Genomic DNA, 16,995 nt, shown 5'->3' on the forward strand with positions numbered 1-16,995 from the left:
TGAGCAAGGGAAAATATTTGCCTATTGATGCATGTAGTTTCTACCGTAATCACTCTTCTCTCTTTTCTAAGTCTTACTTCATCTTTCCTTTTTCTCTCTTCTTTCTCTTTCAATTTCCTATTCAGATTTCCTAGAACATTATCCTTGTTCTTCTTATGGGTATTGTTCCTATTTATATACCAAATCAAGCTTATGTGATTTCTCATTTTTATCTTCATTGCTCACCAACCATTTTTGTCTGCTGCAGACACTCTTTAGAGGTGCCCACTACCCTTCTAGCTATATGGGTTCAACCTCCATTCTTCTCTAAGCATGTGTAGAATTTTCTCTCTCTTCTACTATTCATCCCACAACAAACACTCACTCATTCATTCTACTGTGTACCTCTCTCTCTCTCTCCCTTTAAATGATAATACCTTAGGTCTCTTTCTACCAATTTTCTATAGCATGCATCAAGTAGCCCTAGTCGATTTACAACCTACTTTGGGTAGAGATGCTTTCCTAGCAAAACACATCCCAAAAGAGGTCTTAGTAAGATATCGAAATAGGTTCTTTTCCCCCCTCCACCAAACCACATCCTCTGTGATCCCTCAAGCCATGAGCCCACCTTCCTTGCATTGGTTGGGTTACAGGTTGGTAGTGCTCCGACCATTACATTGTTGTTTTCTCCTTCATGCCTTGTTTTCTTCTTTCTTCACGTGCTTTCTGTCACTGCTATCTAGTTCTATCCCTTTACTTCTTTATAGAGAATTATGTGGGCTTATTGGGCTTGCCTCATTTCGTTTGGTTGGGTTGGGCCCGTAGGTCTTTTGAAGCCCTTCCTTTCTTGCTTTCCATTTGTTCTTGCCTTTTGCTTTATTCCTTCCTTCTTGGGCCCTTTCAAGGTCTATTCTTATTCCTTGAAAGGGGCCATCACACCGTGGCTGACTTTTCCACATTACCTATATCCTGTGATGGGTCAATATGTCATTGTCCTTATTCTCTATAGGCGTTCTCTCTCTTTGGCCCTTGCTTGGGCCATGCTTATTTATTCTCTAGGCCTTTAGGATGTAGCCCTATTGCCTTACTTTCTCCACTTCTTAATCTCTTTTTCTTGGCTTGGTTTGGGCTTTTCTGTCACTGGGTCTTTGGATCCATATTATCAAAAATGGGTATCACCATTCAGCACCCTAAGCATGTGAATTGTTCTGTAATTCACATGTGAACAACTCTTCTATTTCTTTTGCAGGTTTTTTGAAAAGTGGTTCCCAACTTTCTTCTTCCTATTTCTACTGTGAACAAAGCTGTCTTTTCCAATTCCCTTGTTTAACTGCTACTCCAATACATAATCTCCAGTTCATTTAATACCTTACTTATTTTGGAGCAATTCTCATCATATCATTAATCTTATCCCAAACTCCTCTCTTTTCATTATTCTCATCTTTCTCTTTTCATGAAATCCCTTTCTCTCCTTTCTCCACTTTGTCTTGCTCCTTTCTTCTTCACACCATACTTTTCTTTCATGTCTCCAGCCAAGAGTGAGGGTTCTTCCCACCACAAAGGCAAAGACCCCATCGTTAAGAAGTCTCCCTTTGAAAAGGAAAGGGATAAGGAGGTCTCTACTGCTAAAATGGAACATTCTGACGGTGAAGAGACCATTCATGTTCCCAATAGGGAGTGTCTCCCTCTTCTCAACTTGTGGTACAATGCGCACATCCATTTTCTGGTAGTGGCCAGTGGCTATACATACCCTCCACTGATAACGCCTTAAAACGTATACTTGTTATATATTTATATGGGCATTATCTCCTTATTATTATGCTTAATTTGTATAATTAAGCCATGATTTGCATTAGTCCCAATTATTTATCTTTACATAATTTCTTGAATAAAATGCTATTCATTGTGTGTAATTTTCTACTTTCAGGAAATTATGTGAGAAAGATGAGTTTACAGGAATTTGTGAGGGAATGGAAGCCAAACTAGAATTAAAGTGGAGCTGAAGGACCATGCTTAAATGTCTAAGGAGGTGCAGCTGGAGTGCTTGGATCGTCTACCATTGATTGGAAGCTTCAAATAAGGAAAGAAATCAAAGAAGCAGAATCTGAAAAGGAAAAATCTGATTTGAGCACTGATCAGTATTTTGGGCGTATCTCTCTCCTCAAAAATTCAATTGACACAAGGTCAGATGGGTTGGAACCGTGACTTAAATATTTACAACTTTCTAGTTTTGAGTTTTTCGAAATTCTCAATTTTTGAAGGCCGAAATTAACTCACAAGTTACCGCTGTAAACCTGGACAGAAATTAAAATAGTAAATGTTTTATTTTCTTTGGACACTTAGACATTAGGGTTTTGGAGGGAGGTTGGGCAGAACGAATTTTGGAGAGAAAACCTTGTATTTTCCTTTCTCTAATGGCAACCTAAACTCTTTGCTAGGGCTAGGGGTTATGTTTCTTCTGTACGGTATGAATATTTAATGTGATTCTTTCTAGGATTTTATCAACGACATATTTGATTGTTCAATTAGATTTCTTTTGATGTATTAGTTCTTCCATGCTTTCAATAAGTTCAATCATGTTTTTCTTATTGTTTAGATGAATTTCTAATTGTTTCAAATAGAAATCAGGATTTAAAGTGAATGGGTTTTTCTGAAAACTTTTCTAACCGCATTATCAATCGAGGTTATCATGCGTTCTTGAATTGTCTCAGTTCAACCGAATCATAAGTTTTTAATTGTATAAGAATAATCAATTATGAAATAGATGTTTTCTTAGATCACAAAGAATTTCATATCGATATAGGGAAACACCCCGATGCCCTAGTATTTATATTATTGATTTAAATCAGTTTTTATTATTATTCTTGTTAACAATCACCAAGCAAAAGTATTTTTCTTCTTCACCCAAATTACTGTTTAATTATATTGTCTTTGAATCTATCTTGCTCCTTGTGGTTCGACCTCGGTACTCCGAGAATTATATTGCTACGATCTCCTGCACTTGGGAGTGAGCAAGCATCCATCAGATCAGGTTTGGTTGTTCTTGGAGTGAAAGGTCACTAACGTATCTTGGGAGTTGTTATTGAGTACCATCCTAGATATCATTGGTCGTTGTGGGGATGCCTTACCGGTTCCTATTCACTTCAAGTTTGGTAGGGTACATCGGTGAGTTGGAAGGGATGGGTAGACTAAGAGCTTTCTAATGTGAGTTTCATGGAAACACTTCAACGAGACGGCATTTTGAAAGCCATCCTCTCTTCTCGGAGTTTGTACAACTTTCATAACTTGCTCAATCTTTGACACTTGGTTTGTTGTTGGTGTAGCATCACCCACACGTTCTTCCTTTCCTACGGCGTACGGTTACTTTAAAGGATGTGGCCAACAAGTTGTTGCTTCCTATTCTTGGTGATGTTAATCTTTTAGAGATTCAACTTTCCGACGGCAAGATGGCCGTGGAGGCAAAGTTGTGTAAAAGGCTTAGTGGTGGTAATGAAAAGCTTTCTAACTGGATTGGGAATTTTGCCAAGGCTTCTGTTACTGTTTACTGTGTCGCCTTTATCATTTTTTGGCTATGTAAGTTTGTCTTTGGTGCATATCCTCATTATGTTGTGAAGCCTCTGTATTTTCGGTTAGCCATTAAAATTTCTGCTAGGGTGAGTTTGCCATTGGCCCCTCTATTTCTTGGCCACTTGTATGTTTAGTTGGATATTTTGCAGAATGATGAGCATGAAAATGGTTTCTGCCATATAGTCACTTCTTCTGTGTGTAGCACTATTTTACAGAATTTTCTTTGGGAGCGCTCTTTCAAGCACTTGTCTAAGTGCAAGCATGTTCGTTTTGCGAAGACTAAGTTTAAGAAATGCCCTAAAGTGATCACCAATTTCTGTGGCAGTTTTGTGGATAAGTTTCCTATAGCTTATCGTTTTGTTGGGTTAAAGCCCATTGGTCATCCAGCGGAGGAGTTTTTTTGATAAGGAGGTAGGTTCTCTTGGAGGGCTTGTAGAAACTTTGGGAGAGGTTTTACTTGCGAGGATTCGGTCATAAGGTCTTTTATGAGCACCATTGGCATATCTAGCCCTTTGGGTTTTGGTGATGAGAAAGGACCCACCTATTTGACTACCACTAATGCTAGCTAGTTGCCTTATTTGATGGATCAAGGGGTGAGTTATGTGGCTTACTTTGCCCATTGGGTTAGGAGGCAGTTTGGCCTTAATCAGGAGGTTCCCCGATGATCTGACTTTAGTTCTTGACTACATGACCTCGCTATATCCTTTTCTCTGTCCTCATGCCTTTGATTATCGGATTAGGTGTTTCCTAATTTTCACCATCCCTAGTTCGCAGTGACTGGGTCTCGATACTGCTTCCATGCATGCTTATTCACAAGCGGTTATGACTTCCTTCCCAGAGTATATTAAGGGTGGTGCTGGCTTCTCGCAGATTCCCCATTTGCATGCTTTCCCTTCCCCAAACCCGTGTCTACTTCTTCCCACCAAGTTAGTAGTTGGATATGCAATAGGCAAGGTTAGGCTGGCATATTTAAGTGGAGTGAGGGCCAACAAGATTGGTTCTGGTATGATGGTGATTTTCCTCCAGGCTGGGAGAAGAAGGTAAAAATTTCCAGTGCCCCTCCCTCCATGTCGAAGAAGAGTTCAGCTTGTCAGTCTACGAAGCCTAAGTCTGCCAAGAAGAGCAAGGGTGTTGCTACAAGTACACCTACTGTTTGTTTTGATATTGTCCCATATGGAGAAAAACTTCCCCCTATTGGCAGCATTGTTTTAGATTAGACCCCTCCAGTGTTTAAGACTCGTATTGCCAGAAAGTCTGCAGTAGTTAAGTCTAAGCCTCCATTGCCAAAATAACCTTTGGATGCAACTCCTTCCCACAGGACCAATGGCAGCAAGAGGAAAACTTCCCCTAAGGCTTCCAATTGATGAGCCCATCGTGAAGATCAAAGTTTCTGATTCGTGGATTCATCTGCCAAGGATACTGATACTACAGGTGTAGGTATAGACCCTCTTTCCTTACTCCTTCTTGTGTTTCTTTCTACGTTGTCGTCCCCTCCTCATAAGAAGATAACTAACTGCTCTGTAAACACTAAGTGACCTAAAGAGCCAAGGGTCACAAATATTACTGTAGTGCCCATTCGTACCAAACATAGTACATCACACTTTTTCATTGATCCCCTTTGTCCCATTCTCTTTGCTCTATTTCCTTATCTTTGAAATTTGTTTGTTTTCTCTCTTTTCTATTTAGGTCTTCCACCTTCCCTAGGAACTCAAGGTGTTGTACCTTCGTGAGGGGAGCAATTTTGCTACTGCTAGTGCTGGTGATCCTGCCAGTGAGGTGGCTTCCTTTTTCATCCGTTTTGACCAAGATGAAAGTAATGACTTTTGTCCAATAGACTTCTGGGGCATAGGAGGCCCATATGTGGACTTCCTTGGATATTCAATGCCTCAAGACTATGTTGACCTGCTGGCTATTTTCAAGGAGCATGGGGACTTTACCCAAGGAGTTCTCCTTGGTCGTTCTGCAAGGGAACATTTTCTTAAGCTGCCCGGTTGCGTTCTAAACGACATTCAGCACAACTTTTTGGACACAATTTCTGTAGAAAGGATTTTGTAGTGGAGGGCAGCCATTCAGGATTTGATCAAGATTGGCTTTGCTGTGTAGTTGTTAATGGATCATCTCCATTGATCCTAGGATTCAAAATTTAAGGAAGGAAATTGCTAACTTAGAAGTTTGCCGTGACTGTCTTCTTTTTGCTAGGGTTGCTCTTGATGGTTTCAAGGACCACCCTCTTATTATTGGCCTTATTTGATTCCTACTATGCATTTAACTATCTTATTTGGTAAACTATAACTAGCTCTTACACAATCTTGCCTATGTGTTTGAAACTTCTAACTATTTCTATTATGTCTTGTATGGCTTATAGTTCTTTTGTTTTTGTAACTTATTGCTAATTCTGCTACAATGATTGACATAATTTATAACGTAGAGAATTTCTACTTTTTAGCTAATACTTCATTTGTCATAGCATTACTTCTCATTCATTGCTCTTTTGATGACAATATTTTCTTACAAAATACTAGATTGATTGCTTGTGACATGGGGTCCCTTGCAAGGGGAGTCACTTGGAGGAAATATAAAAGAAAAAAGGAAAATTACATAGTACTATTTTGGAATGGTATTGCTTTAGCAATTTACCATTGATGGGGTCCATCAAGTCACTCTCATCCATCTTAGCCAAGTGGTAATACTCACTTGCGTTTACTTCTCTTATATAAAAAGATCCTTCCCACTTAGGTGCAAACTTGGACGGGCCAGCCATTCCCCTTCTGACGTGTTCTGCCGCTTTTAATACTAGTTGCCCTTCTGTGAACACTCTCTCTCATAGTTTTTCTGTATGCCTCCACCATCCTTTGCCTGTATCTGTGGCCATGTTCCTGAGTTTCATTCATCTTTTCATCCAAAACTTCCAAGTCTTCTCATCTTTTTGCTAGGAAAACATTTTCTTCATTTTCTTTCTTTTGTGCTTGGATGATCCTTAAGGATGGTATCGACAATTCTATTAGTTTGACAACTTATGTTCCATACACCAGTGAGAAAGGAGAGAATCTTGTGGTAGAATTTGGCAAATTACGGTAAGCCCACAATGCATCTGCCAAGTGCGAAACTCATCCTCCACTATATTCCTAACTCTTCTTACTAATAATCTTGATGATGGTCTTATTCATAACTTCAACTTACTCGTTTCCTTATGGGTAGTATGGCGAAGATCTACGGTGCTTTGCATGGTAGTGGTCTAGCATTCTCCTCACCTCTTTATTCACAAAGGGTGTACTATTGTCACTTATGATCTTGTGAGGTATCCCAAATCTAGTGATTATGTTCTCCTTGATGAAGTTTGCCACAACTCCTCATGTAGCTTTCTGAAGTGGGATAGCCTCCACCCACTTAGTGACATATTCCGTAGCTACCAAGATCCAAATGTTCCCATTTGATGGAGGGCTGATTGGTCCCACAAGATCCAACCCCCAAGTGTGGAATGGTAATGGGGTTACCATGCTATGTAAGCCTTGGGGATGGGTATCAATCAAGTTTTCCTGTACTTGGCATCTGTGGCATGTTTTCATGAATTCTTTAGCATCCTTATTTATACTTGGCCAATAATAGCCCATTAGTAGAATGTGTCGGTACAACTTCTTTCTCCCTTGGTGTTCTCCGCATTCCCCAGAGTCTACTTACTTTAACATCTCCTAAAATCCTTTGGTCCTAGGTATCATAGTGGATCTCCATCATACTCCTTCCTGAATAGAACACCTTAATGTAGGAAGTATCGAGTTGCTAGCCTCTTGAGTTTGTACCTGCCTTCGTGTTTCTATGACAGAGCATCATTGCCCAAGTACTTAATAAAAGGGGTTCTCCAATCTTCTTATGTGAATATTGCGTAGCTTTCTTCCCGATCCATAGGAAGTTGGCAGGTCTCACATTGGTTTTGGATCTGGTCTACTTTCTTACTAATATTGGGCCAATAGAAGTCCATTCTCTGTAGTCTGTGGTACAAGCTAATCTCTTTGCAAAATCCACAAGTCCTGCTGTGTGCATCTTCTAGTCTCCTCTAGGCTTCTTTGTGTTCAACGCATCTTACTATGATCCTTCCAGGAATTCTACGGCAGAGCTCTCCCTTCATTTGGGTGTAATCCTTCGTGCTCTTTAACCCTTCGATGGACTCTTCCTTCATCAATGCTTCCCTAATAGGGTCCCCCAATTTTTTTGCACCCTTCTTCCTTTGCAAAATTTTCCTTAAGGATTTCAATTATGGGTTCTTTCCTTTTATTTTCTTTTTCCACTATAGTGCTACTCCTTTCAAAGCCTATCTGCGATCCCAATGCAACTAGGGCATCTACATACCTATTCACATTCTGCTGAGAATGCTGTATCTTGAACGTATAAAACTTCTTTTTCATTTTTTTGGGCTAGCATCTTGTAAGGGGCCAAAGATGGCTCCTTTAGGGAAAAAATACTCTTAGTCTAGCAGACCACTAAGTTGGAGTCACCTATAACCCTTAAGTGCTGAATTCCCATTTCCAAAGCCACGACCAACCCAGTTAGGTAGGCCTCCTATTTTGCGGTATTATTGGAACATGTGAACTCTAGCTTGAAGGATAGGACTACAGTCTCCCCTTTTCGATGGTACAAAATTATTCTTTTTGCTCCCGAGTTTTCTGTAGAAATTTGGCCCCTTTAGGGAAAAAATACTCTTTTTCTGGCAGACCACTAAGTTGGAGTCACCTATAACCCTTAAGTGCTGAATTCCCATTTCCAAAGCCATGACCAACCCAGTTAGGTAGGCCTCCTATTCTGCGGTATTATTGGAACATGTGAACTCTAGCTTGAAGGATAGGACTACAGTCTCCCCTTTTCCATGATACAAAATTATTCCTTTTGCTCCCAAGTTTTCTATAGAAAAGCCATCCAATTTCATGGTCCATTCTGCTATTGTTGTTTTTGCCATAGCCACTTCTCTAGGAACTTCATCATCAAGCGAGAATTCTTCTTCTTCTAGGAATTGGGCTAATAGGTCAGCTATGGCTTGGCCTTTTATTGCCTTGGGTGTCCTTGCCTTTAAGTCATATTATGACAATTGCAACAACCACGGTGATATTCTGCCAGACAGGATGGGTTGCCGTAGAATTGCTTTGATGGCATGTGTAGACACTCGATTTTGCACCCATGATTTAATCAAGGAAGATGACCAGAATGACTATTCATGTACCCAAAATTCATGATTGCATTACATGCATTAATTTGTTCATTGCATATCATAAAAATGATCTTAAGATTCTAACATTAATGATGGTATGTCCAATTTCCAAATTAGACCGTCGGATTGAAAGATATCACATGATCAAGTTTGCATAGTCAGCATGCATTGTGTCTAGGTAGAATCAACCACCCATGATTAATTTAAATTAATTCTGATTGATTAAACAATTAAAAATAATTAAATGATTTTGTGATTGGTTGTTAGTTAGTGTCAAAAATAGGCTTGCTTACATGGGAATAAAGGGGATAATTGGATAACAATAAAATTGTGGATAATCAAGACCTTTAGAGTATTTATCCACAAGATAATCATTGCCGAAAAGATCTAAATTATCAGAAAAAGAGTTTAATTTTTAGAATGTGGATTAGAAACGCATCTAAGTGCAAGTCCCAGCTCAAAAAACCTAAAAAAAGGAGTCCAAATGGACCAAAATTCAAACGAGGGTCTGGCACCCATTCGGCACTTTTGAAGTGCCAATTAGCACTTTCCAAGTGTCGATTGGCACAAACTCGGGCCTTGGCCCAAGGGCACTTAGATCGAGATAAAACACATCCTTTCCGATTTTTTAGAGATAAGGATGCGTCCCAGTTCGTATTCTAATCATCTAGCTAAATTTTCGAACACCCCAACCTCTATAAATAGATGCTACATCTCAGAATTCAAGACGCTTTTTCACGCTCTCAGATTTCCTCTCTTTCTAACTCTCCTTTCTATTATTCTTACTCTTACATTAAAGAAGTTATGGAGGCTCTAGCCTTAAGAATTTCTTTTTTGTAAACAAGGTATTTTAGGTTTCAAAGATAATTGAACAAATTTCTTTGAACCCTAAAATATTCCCTCAGTAAGAAGAGTACGTCGATGCAAGAGTTAGTTTTTCTTTACTTTTTTTTCTTCTGTCTCTTTTAATTTGGTAATGTATGAGTAAATGTTTTTTAGTTTTAATTTATAAATGTTCATATCATGTGTGGTCAATATTTTTTTTGTTGAAATATGTTCTTGATGCCTTTATTGTTATGATCTTTTTTTTTTTTTAGTCTCAAAAATCTGCTTGTCATCACATCTTTTTCAAAATCAAAAAACTGATTTTTATCTTCCTTAGATGCAAATCTGAATTTTTTTTTTCTAATAAAAACTTATTTGCATCTTCCTTAGATGCATGTCTAATTTTTTCCAAATCAAAAACATATTTGTATCTTCCTTAGATACAGATCTGAATTTTTCAAAATCAAAAACTAATTTGCATCTTCCTTAGATACAAATCTGAATTTTCTTCCAAATCAAAAACAGATTTGTGTCTTCCTTAGATACAATCTGGATTTTTTTAACTCAAAAATAGATCTATATGTTCTTTAGATATAGATCTGAATATTGTTAAACATAGCAAATTTTGAAATAAAAAAAGGAGGTCATGAGTAGTGATGTTTTGTCTTTTTGATGCAAGTAGCATAGATTTATTTCATGAATGTATTTCTCTTCTTAAAAAAGAAAAATGATTTTTATTTCACATAAAAAACAGATCTGATTTTTTAAAGCTCTCTGCAAATCTAAATTTTTTATTACAAAACAGATAAGATTTTTTTACATACAAACCAAAAACCAATTTTTTTTTTCTTTAGTTCCCATAACAGATCTGATATTTTTGAACCAGAAGACTTTGTTTTACTTAATAAAACAGATATGGTTATTTTTCTTCACCAAAAACTTTTTTTTTTTTTTTTACATATACAAAAACAAATCTGATTTTTTTTTTTAAACCAAATCAATTTTTATTTTTATTTTAATTTTTATTTTATTACAAGATAGATCTGAATTTTTTTTTCAAAAGAAGAGGACACACTCATAAATAGACTTATGTGACTTATTTTGGATAAAATGTTTCATGTGTACAACATATCATTCATAGCATGCATAAAGGGGTACATTGGTCATAAGAGACTAGAAGACCAAACTCTGTCTGGGCGAAATGGGTGTCTAACACCTTCTCATTCTGTAACCTAACCTTCGAATTTAGTGTCTTTGGATGGGTAGACCTAGGCTTTATCTTTGTTTTTTTTTTTTTTTGGGGGGGGGGGGGGTAGATTGTAATTAGGACAAAAAGCCATGTATATCTGTGGTAGTTTGTAACTAGGACCCAAAGCCATGTAATACTCAATTTATTAAGTTTGTATTTTTATTCAATCAATGAGAATGAAACAATTCAATCATGTAAATTTATATTTAATTTTTTCTTATTTTTTTGTATAAAAAATAAATGGTGACTCCACACCACTTACCCAAAAAGAGAGGTGTCTTGAAAAAGCACCCAAAAATCTCTTTTTTGAGAGCACCCAAATTTTTGGTCTCTCACAACATGAGACTTGGTCATCAGGTGTATCTCGTAGGCTAGGAAATAATGGCAGAGTCTTTGTGATGCATAGACGATTTCCAAGCACATTCTTTTTGCCCTTGGATAATGTGTTTTAGCATCCTTCAAGGCATGGCTAATGTAGTACATAAGTTGCTCGATGCCTCCTCCATCTTCTTGAACTATAAATGCTCTAATGGCTAATTGGCTAGAGGCCAAATATAGTAACAAAGGGCTTTTTGTGCACTTGGGCTTGTACCATGAGTAAGTTCATCATAATCTGCTGCGGCTTATGGAAAGCTTTCTGCTGCTCACTGCCCCATACAAAACTACACCCTTTCCTCAACAATTTGGTAAATGTTGAAGTAATTGATGCTAGGCCTAGTATGAATCTCCTAATGTAAGTGACCTTGCTTAAAAAACTCTTTGACTCCTTAATGGTGTATGGAGGCTTCATGGTGACTATCGTAGATGCTTTTGCCAGAACAACGTCTATTCCCTGCTATGGACTAGGAATCCTAAGATTTTTCCTACAAAAATACCAAACGCACATTTCAGTGGGTTCATTCTTAGCTTGTAAAGTTTGCACCACTCAAACACTTTTCTAAGTGTTTTCATTTTTAGTGGTACATCATGTCATGAAAGATTGTTGTCATAGTGCGTTGGTAGGTTGCACCCGCATTTTTTAGCCCAAAAGGCACCACGATGTAGTAGAAATTCCCTATGGGAGTCCTGAAAGCTATCTTTTCTGCGTCTGTTGGTGCCATACGAATCTGGTTGTAGCCGCTAAACCCATCCATGAATAAGAACATGGCGTATCCTACTCCATTCAGATTCCTAAAATCCACATAGCACCTAATCTGCCCATTCTTCTTCTTGACCAGTACGATGATGGATAACCACTTGGGGTGTTGGATGGACTTGATGAATCCAGCTGCAACTAATTTTTGTACCTCTTACACTATTTGTGCCTCTATGCCCATGTGGAACACCCTTGTTGACTGAGCAATTGACTTGGTTCCAGGCTCCATGTGAAGTGTATGTACTACCAAGTTTGGGTCAAATCCAGGCATCTCAATATACTCCTATGTGAATACATCTCTGTATTCCCTTAGTAATTCTACCAGGCTTGATTTCTCCTCTTTGGTTAGTTTCGAGCTGATTGAGATGGGTCTAGGTTTCTATAGGTCATCACTCAAATCCATTTCTTCTAACTTTTCTTAGACGGAAACTTGGGCTTCCTTTTCCATCAATACTAACTTTTCCTTTTCCATGTCATCTTCCTCTTTACTACTTTCTTGGGTTACATGGAATACATAAGGTTTATGCTTGGGCCCTTCCTCAGGACCCTCCTATAGGCCACAAGGGGGTCTTGCACACCTTCATAATCTGTACACTATTCTGTCATTAGGCTTCTTGACCTTGATGCAACATGGTGAACTGTCTGATTCTATGGTTGGTGCCTCCTTCTTTTTTCTCTTTTTCTCTTTTGCTCTAACAACTCTCTCAAATTAGGCTCTTAGTCATCTTCAATGTCTTCCCACCTTGGCACAAATGTTCCTGAGGGTTTTTCCATGGTGCTTTCTCTAGATGGAGCCCATTCATCATAAAATATTATCTCCACCAAGTGTGCTTCTGCTTGCTCAAAAGGGGATGGGTTTGCAGCTATTCGGATTGGTCTGCCATTAAGTCTTCCATTTACGCATTGGTGGTATGTCGAAGGAATGAGGCAGTGCTTATGTAGCCATGGCCATTCAAGCAGTATGTGGTAGGAAACCTTTGTCTTCACCATGTGAAAATGAGTTAAGGCAGCTATAGGTCCCACTTTCAGCCATAGTTGTCTGTATCCAACAGTGTACTCGCCAATTCCCCCAAATCCTATTACCTCCATGGGAAATCCTAGAATCTTGCTTTTTGGTATTTCTGCCACCTTTAAGGTGTTAAGTGGTATTAAATTCACAAACGCTCCAATATCCACCAAGGCTCTCTTAATAGGGATTTGATTTATAGTGGCTGCTAAGTGGAAAGGCCTCCTATGGTTTAGGTTCCTCACCTCCATGTCTTCATCAATGAAGGTAATTTTGTTGGTGTCTTCAAGGAAGGCTGATTGGCTCGAGGCAATGCTCAAGAGTGCTTTTGTTGCTACTTTCCTTTCGTTTGGCATGAACTCAATTTGATCAAACAAGTTCTTGAACCTAGGGCTCTTCTGTAAGGTCATAATGGCATTGAGGGGCAAGGAAGGCTTTTCTTCATCATCGTCAAGGTCTCGTAGACTTGTACACTTGTACCCATAGTGTACAAGTCTGTGGAGGGTCCAACATTCCACCATGGGATGTTGCATATAGCAATGTAAATGACAGAAATGAGGATATCTCCGCTCCTCCTCCGTAGGCTACTTGGATACTTGGTTGGGCTTAAAGACCCATCAGTAATCCACCGATCCAGGAATGCATCTAGTTCTTTCGCCATGTAAGGTACTGGTGGAGGATTTTTGAACTCTTTCCCCTCGGGTTTCTTCCCTTTTTCTGATTTCCTATCTTTAGCCTTCACTAAGTAAGGTCTTACAGACTAGGCTGTCTTCTTGGCTTTCTATAGTAGCTAGGTGAACTACACAATGTCTAGATTTTTTAGGATAGTTTAATACTCCATGATCATGTTGCCTATACACATTTCCACCAATGTCTTTTCCTCAAAATGATCGTGGCAGTCAAGTGATATGTCTTTGAACCTCTTAATGAACTCCAAAAGGTATTCCCCATTCCTTTGCTTCATACTTTGAAGGGTTGCCAAAGTGACAGTCTCTTCTCCATGGAAATACTTGCTGCCTAAAACATCCACCATATCATCCCAAGTAGAGATAGATCCTAACCTCAGGCCAGTGTACCAGGTATATGCACGATCACTTAGAGACTGTGAAAACTCACAAAGACATAGGTCTTCATCACCTGCGAAAGGCCCTATAGTGTCTATGAATTTGCTCATGTGTTCAATAGCACTTCCCTTCCTTCTGTCATATTGGGCAAATGTGGGCAATTCGTACCTCTCTAGGTATGACTTGTTGAGTAATTCCATGGGGTATGATGGCCTTCTAAAGAAAAGCCTCTCCTTTGACATCTTAGCCTTCTCCCTTTCTAGCAGAGCTGCTACGTCTTCCATGGTCTCAAATTGAGACTCAGCATTTTATAGGCATCCTCCCACTAGTATCTCTTCCTTGTCTGTCACGTCCTCAGAGTTATGCTGACTCCCCTTTTCTTTAGTATTTTTGGCTTTTAGTTGACAAATCTCTTCCACCAACTATTGTTGAGTGTGTAGCATGGACTGCATCATTTTAATGAAGAAAGTGGTGTTATCTCATGGATCCTCTATTCCTGTCGTGGCTAAACCCTTAGTTCAAACATTCCTTCCCCTTGACGGGGTGGGTGAGGGTTGGTTGGCTGAGATTTTGCTTGGGAGGGTACAACACTAGCATTTCGCATCATCTTTGATCTTGGAGGCATGGCTTGTGAGGGTTTTTTGGTCCTTTATTCCCTTTCTTTTTCCCAACTCCCCAATGGAGTTGCAAATTTAATGTAGGAGCCTTTTGTGCTTTTGGACTAAGGCTTTTTACAATGGGTAAGAAAGTTGTTCTGGCTCATTATTTCCACAGAATCTACTTAGAACTAGTCTGGCACAAGACAAGACACTCCAAAAGATAGACAAGCAATAGCAATATATATATATATATATATACATATAAAAACTCCAAGTAAAACCTATATCCAAAGGATATATCATTAGCAATGATGAGAGAATTAATCTAGGTTTTCAGAAGATTATCAACAATTGTGGCTCATTTGTTTTTAATAAGTTTGTCCACCATAGGTACTTGAGCATGTTGTGTCAACTCACCAAACATAAGTTAACACTTAAGTAAGGTATGAATTTGAGTGTAGAAAATGGTGTTTCGAGTCTTATTCATGTGAAGACACCAACATTCATGAAGAAGTTCCACCAAGGAAACTTCAAGGAATAAAAATCCTATATATATATAGCAGTAGAAATGAATGTTAGTCCAAATAACTTGTCAGTGGTTAGACATAGTTAGCTATAGAATTGTAATATAAAGGGGAATCTCAGTAAGAAGTAGGCTAAAAAGAGCCCAAACTCCAACTTATATAACCTTACTACCCTATTAGGCCTTAAAGTTATGCACTTTGGAGGATGGGTCAGAATAGCTACTTTGTCCAATGTGATTACAAAGAGTGAGCTTATTATGTGAGGGAGGGAAAAGATTTATCTATTGATGCATGCAGTTTCTGCCATAATCACTCTTCTCTATTTTCTAAGTCTCACTTCATCTTTCCTTTTTCTTTTTTCTTTCTCTTTTGATTTCCTATTCAAATTGCTTGGGTTGCTATTCTTGTTCCCGTTATGAGTATTGTTCCTATTTATATACCAAATCAAGCTTATGTGATTTCTCCTTTTTACCCTCATTGCTCACCAACCATTTTGGTCCACTATAAACACTCTTCAAAGGTGTCCACTACCTTTCTAGCTGTATGGGTTCAACCTTCACTACCCTTTAAGCATGTACAATGTTTTCTCTCTCTTCCACTACCCATCCCACAATAAGATCTCACCCATTCATTCTACCATGTACCCTTCTCTCTCTCTCCCTTTGAATGGTAAAATGTTGGGGTCCTTTTCTACCAATTCCCTTTAGCATGCATTAAGTAGCCTAAGCCGGTTTACTACCTATTTTGAGTAGAGATGCTTTCCCAGTAGAGCACCTCCCAAAAGAGGTCCTAGAATGATACCAAAAATAGGCTTTTTCCCCTCGTCCACCAATCTGCACCTTCTATAATCCCTCAGGTTGTGGGCTCACCCTGTGTGGTGGGCCTTTTGTGTTGTTGGGCTTTGATCTCTTCTGCTGTACCATAACGTGTGATTCTAAGGTAGGAAAGTTGGGACTGGCCTAAGTGAAATACACCTTAGGCCAATTTGTGCACAAGTTGAGCCATCCTAGTATGGACGCATCTTGGCAGGAGTCTTGAGTGTACGGCGTGCTCACGACAGGAGCAACTGTTACAGACATTATAGCAGGAAATACAATATGGAATGCCTCTATTCCTACCACTCATACTTTTTTTTTCTCTCCTTTTTTTTCCTTGTTCTACTTCTACTTCTTTCTGTGATAGTTGATTCCCTTTCACTGTTCACATATACTACTTTTTACATTGTTTGCCATGACAAGATTTACCATTTTTACCCCTCAACCGCTTTTGGCTCATTATGGGCGTCCTTCCAAGACTGCCCACTGGCTTGCCGGTTGCCCAACCACTACCATTGCATTGTGTTGGTTGCACCACACCTCATTCCCAGACAAAAAAGGCTTGTCATGTTTCTTACCTCTTTCCATTTTCACTACTCTCCTCTGGATAAGGGTTAAACCTCTCCCTCACCTACCTCTATAGCATGCATTAAGTGGTTCCAGCTCATACTTACTTCTTTTAGGTGAGATGTCATCCCAGTAGGACATTTCTCCCTAAAGAAGTTTGAGTGGGAACCCCAAAATAGACTCCCTCTTTCTTCTCACTGCCAGACCACACCCTCTGATACCCTTGACCCGTGGCCCACCTCTGATGTATTGGCTGAGTTCATGTAGATGGTGCTTGGGCCTTGTGTGTATGCTTTACTTCTGTTTGAATTTGTTCCTTTTTTGGCCTTCACGCCTTTGTTGTTGCCTTTGTGTTTGTTTGATTCTGCTGTACACTTTGGTGGGTGTTTTAACTCTTATGGCATGAAAGACATATGGGCTTTTGGGCTAATGTTCTCTGCCTTTCATCTCTTCTTTGGATTAGGCATT

This window comes from Quercus robur, chromosome 10 (assembly GCF_932294415.1).
Source record: "Quercus robur chromosome 10, dhQueRobu3.1, whole genome shotgun sequence".
In the NCBI taxonomy this organism is placed as follows: Eukaryota; Viridiplantae; Streptophyta; class Magnoliopsida; order Fagales; family Fagaceae; genus Quercus; species Quercus robur.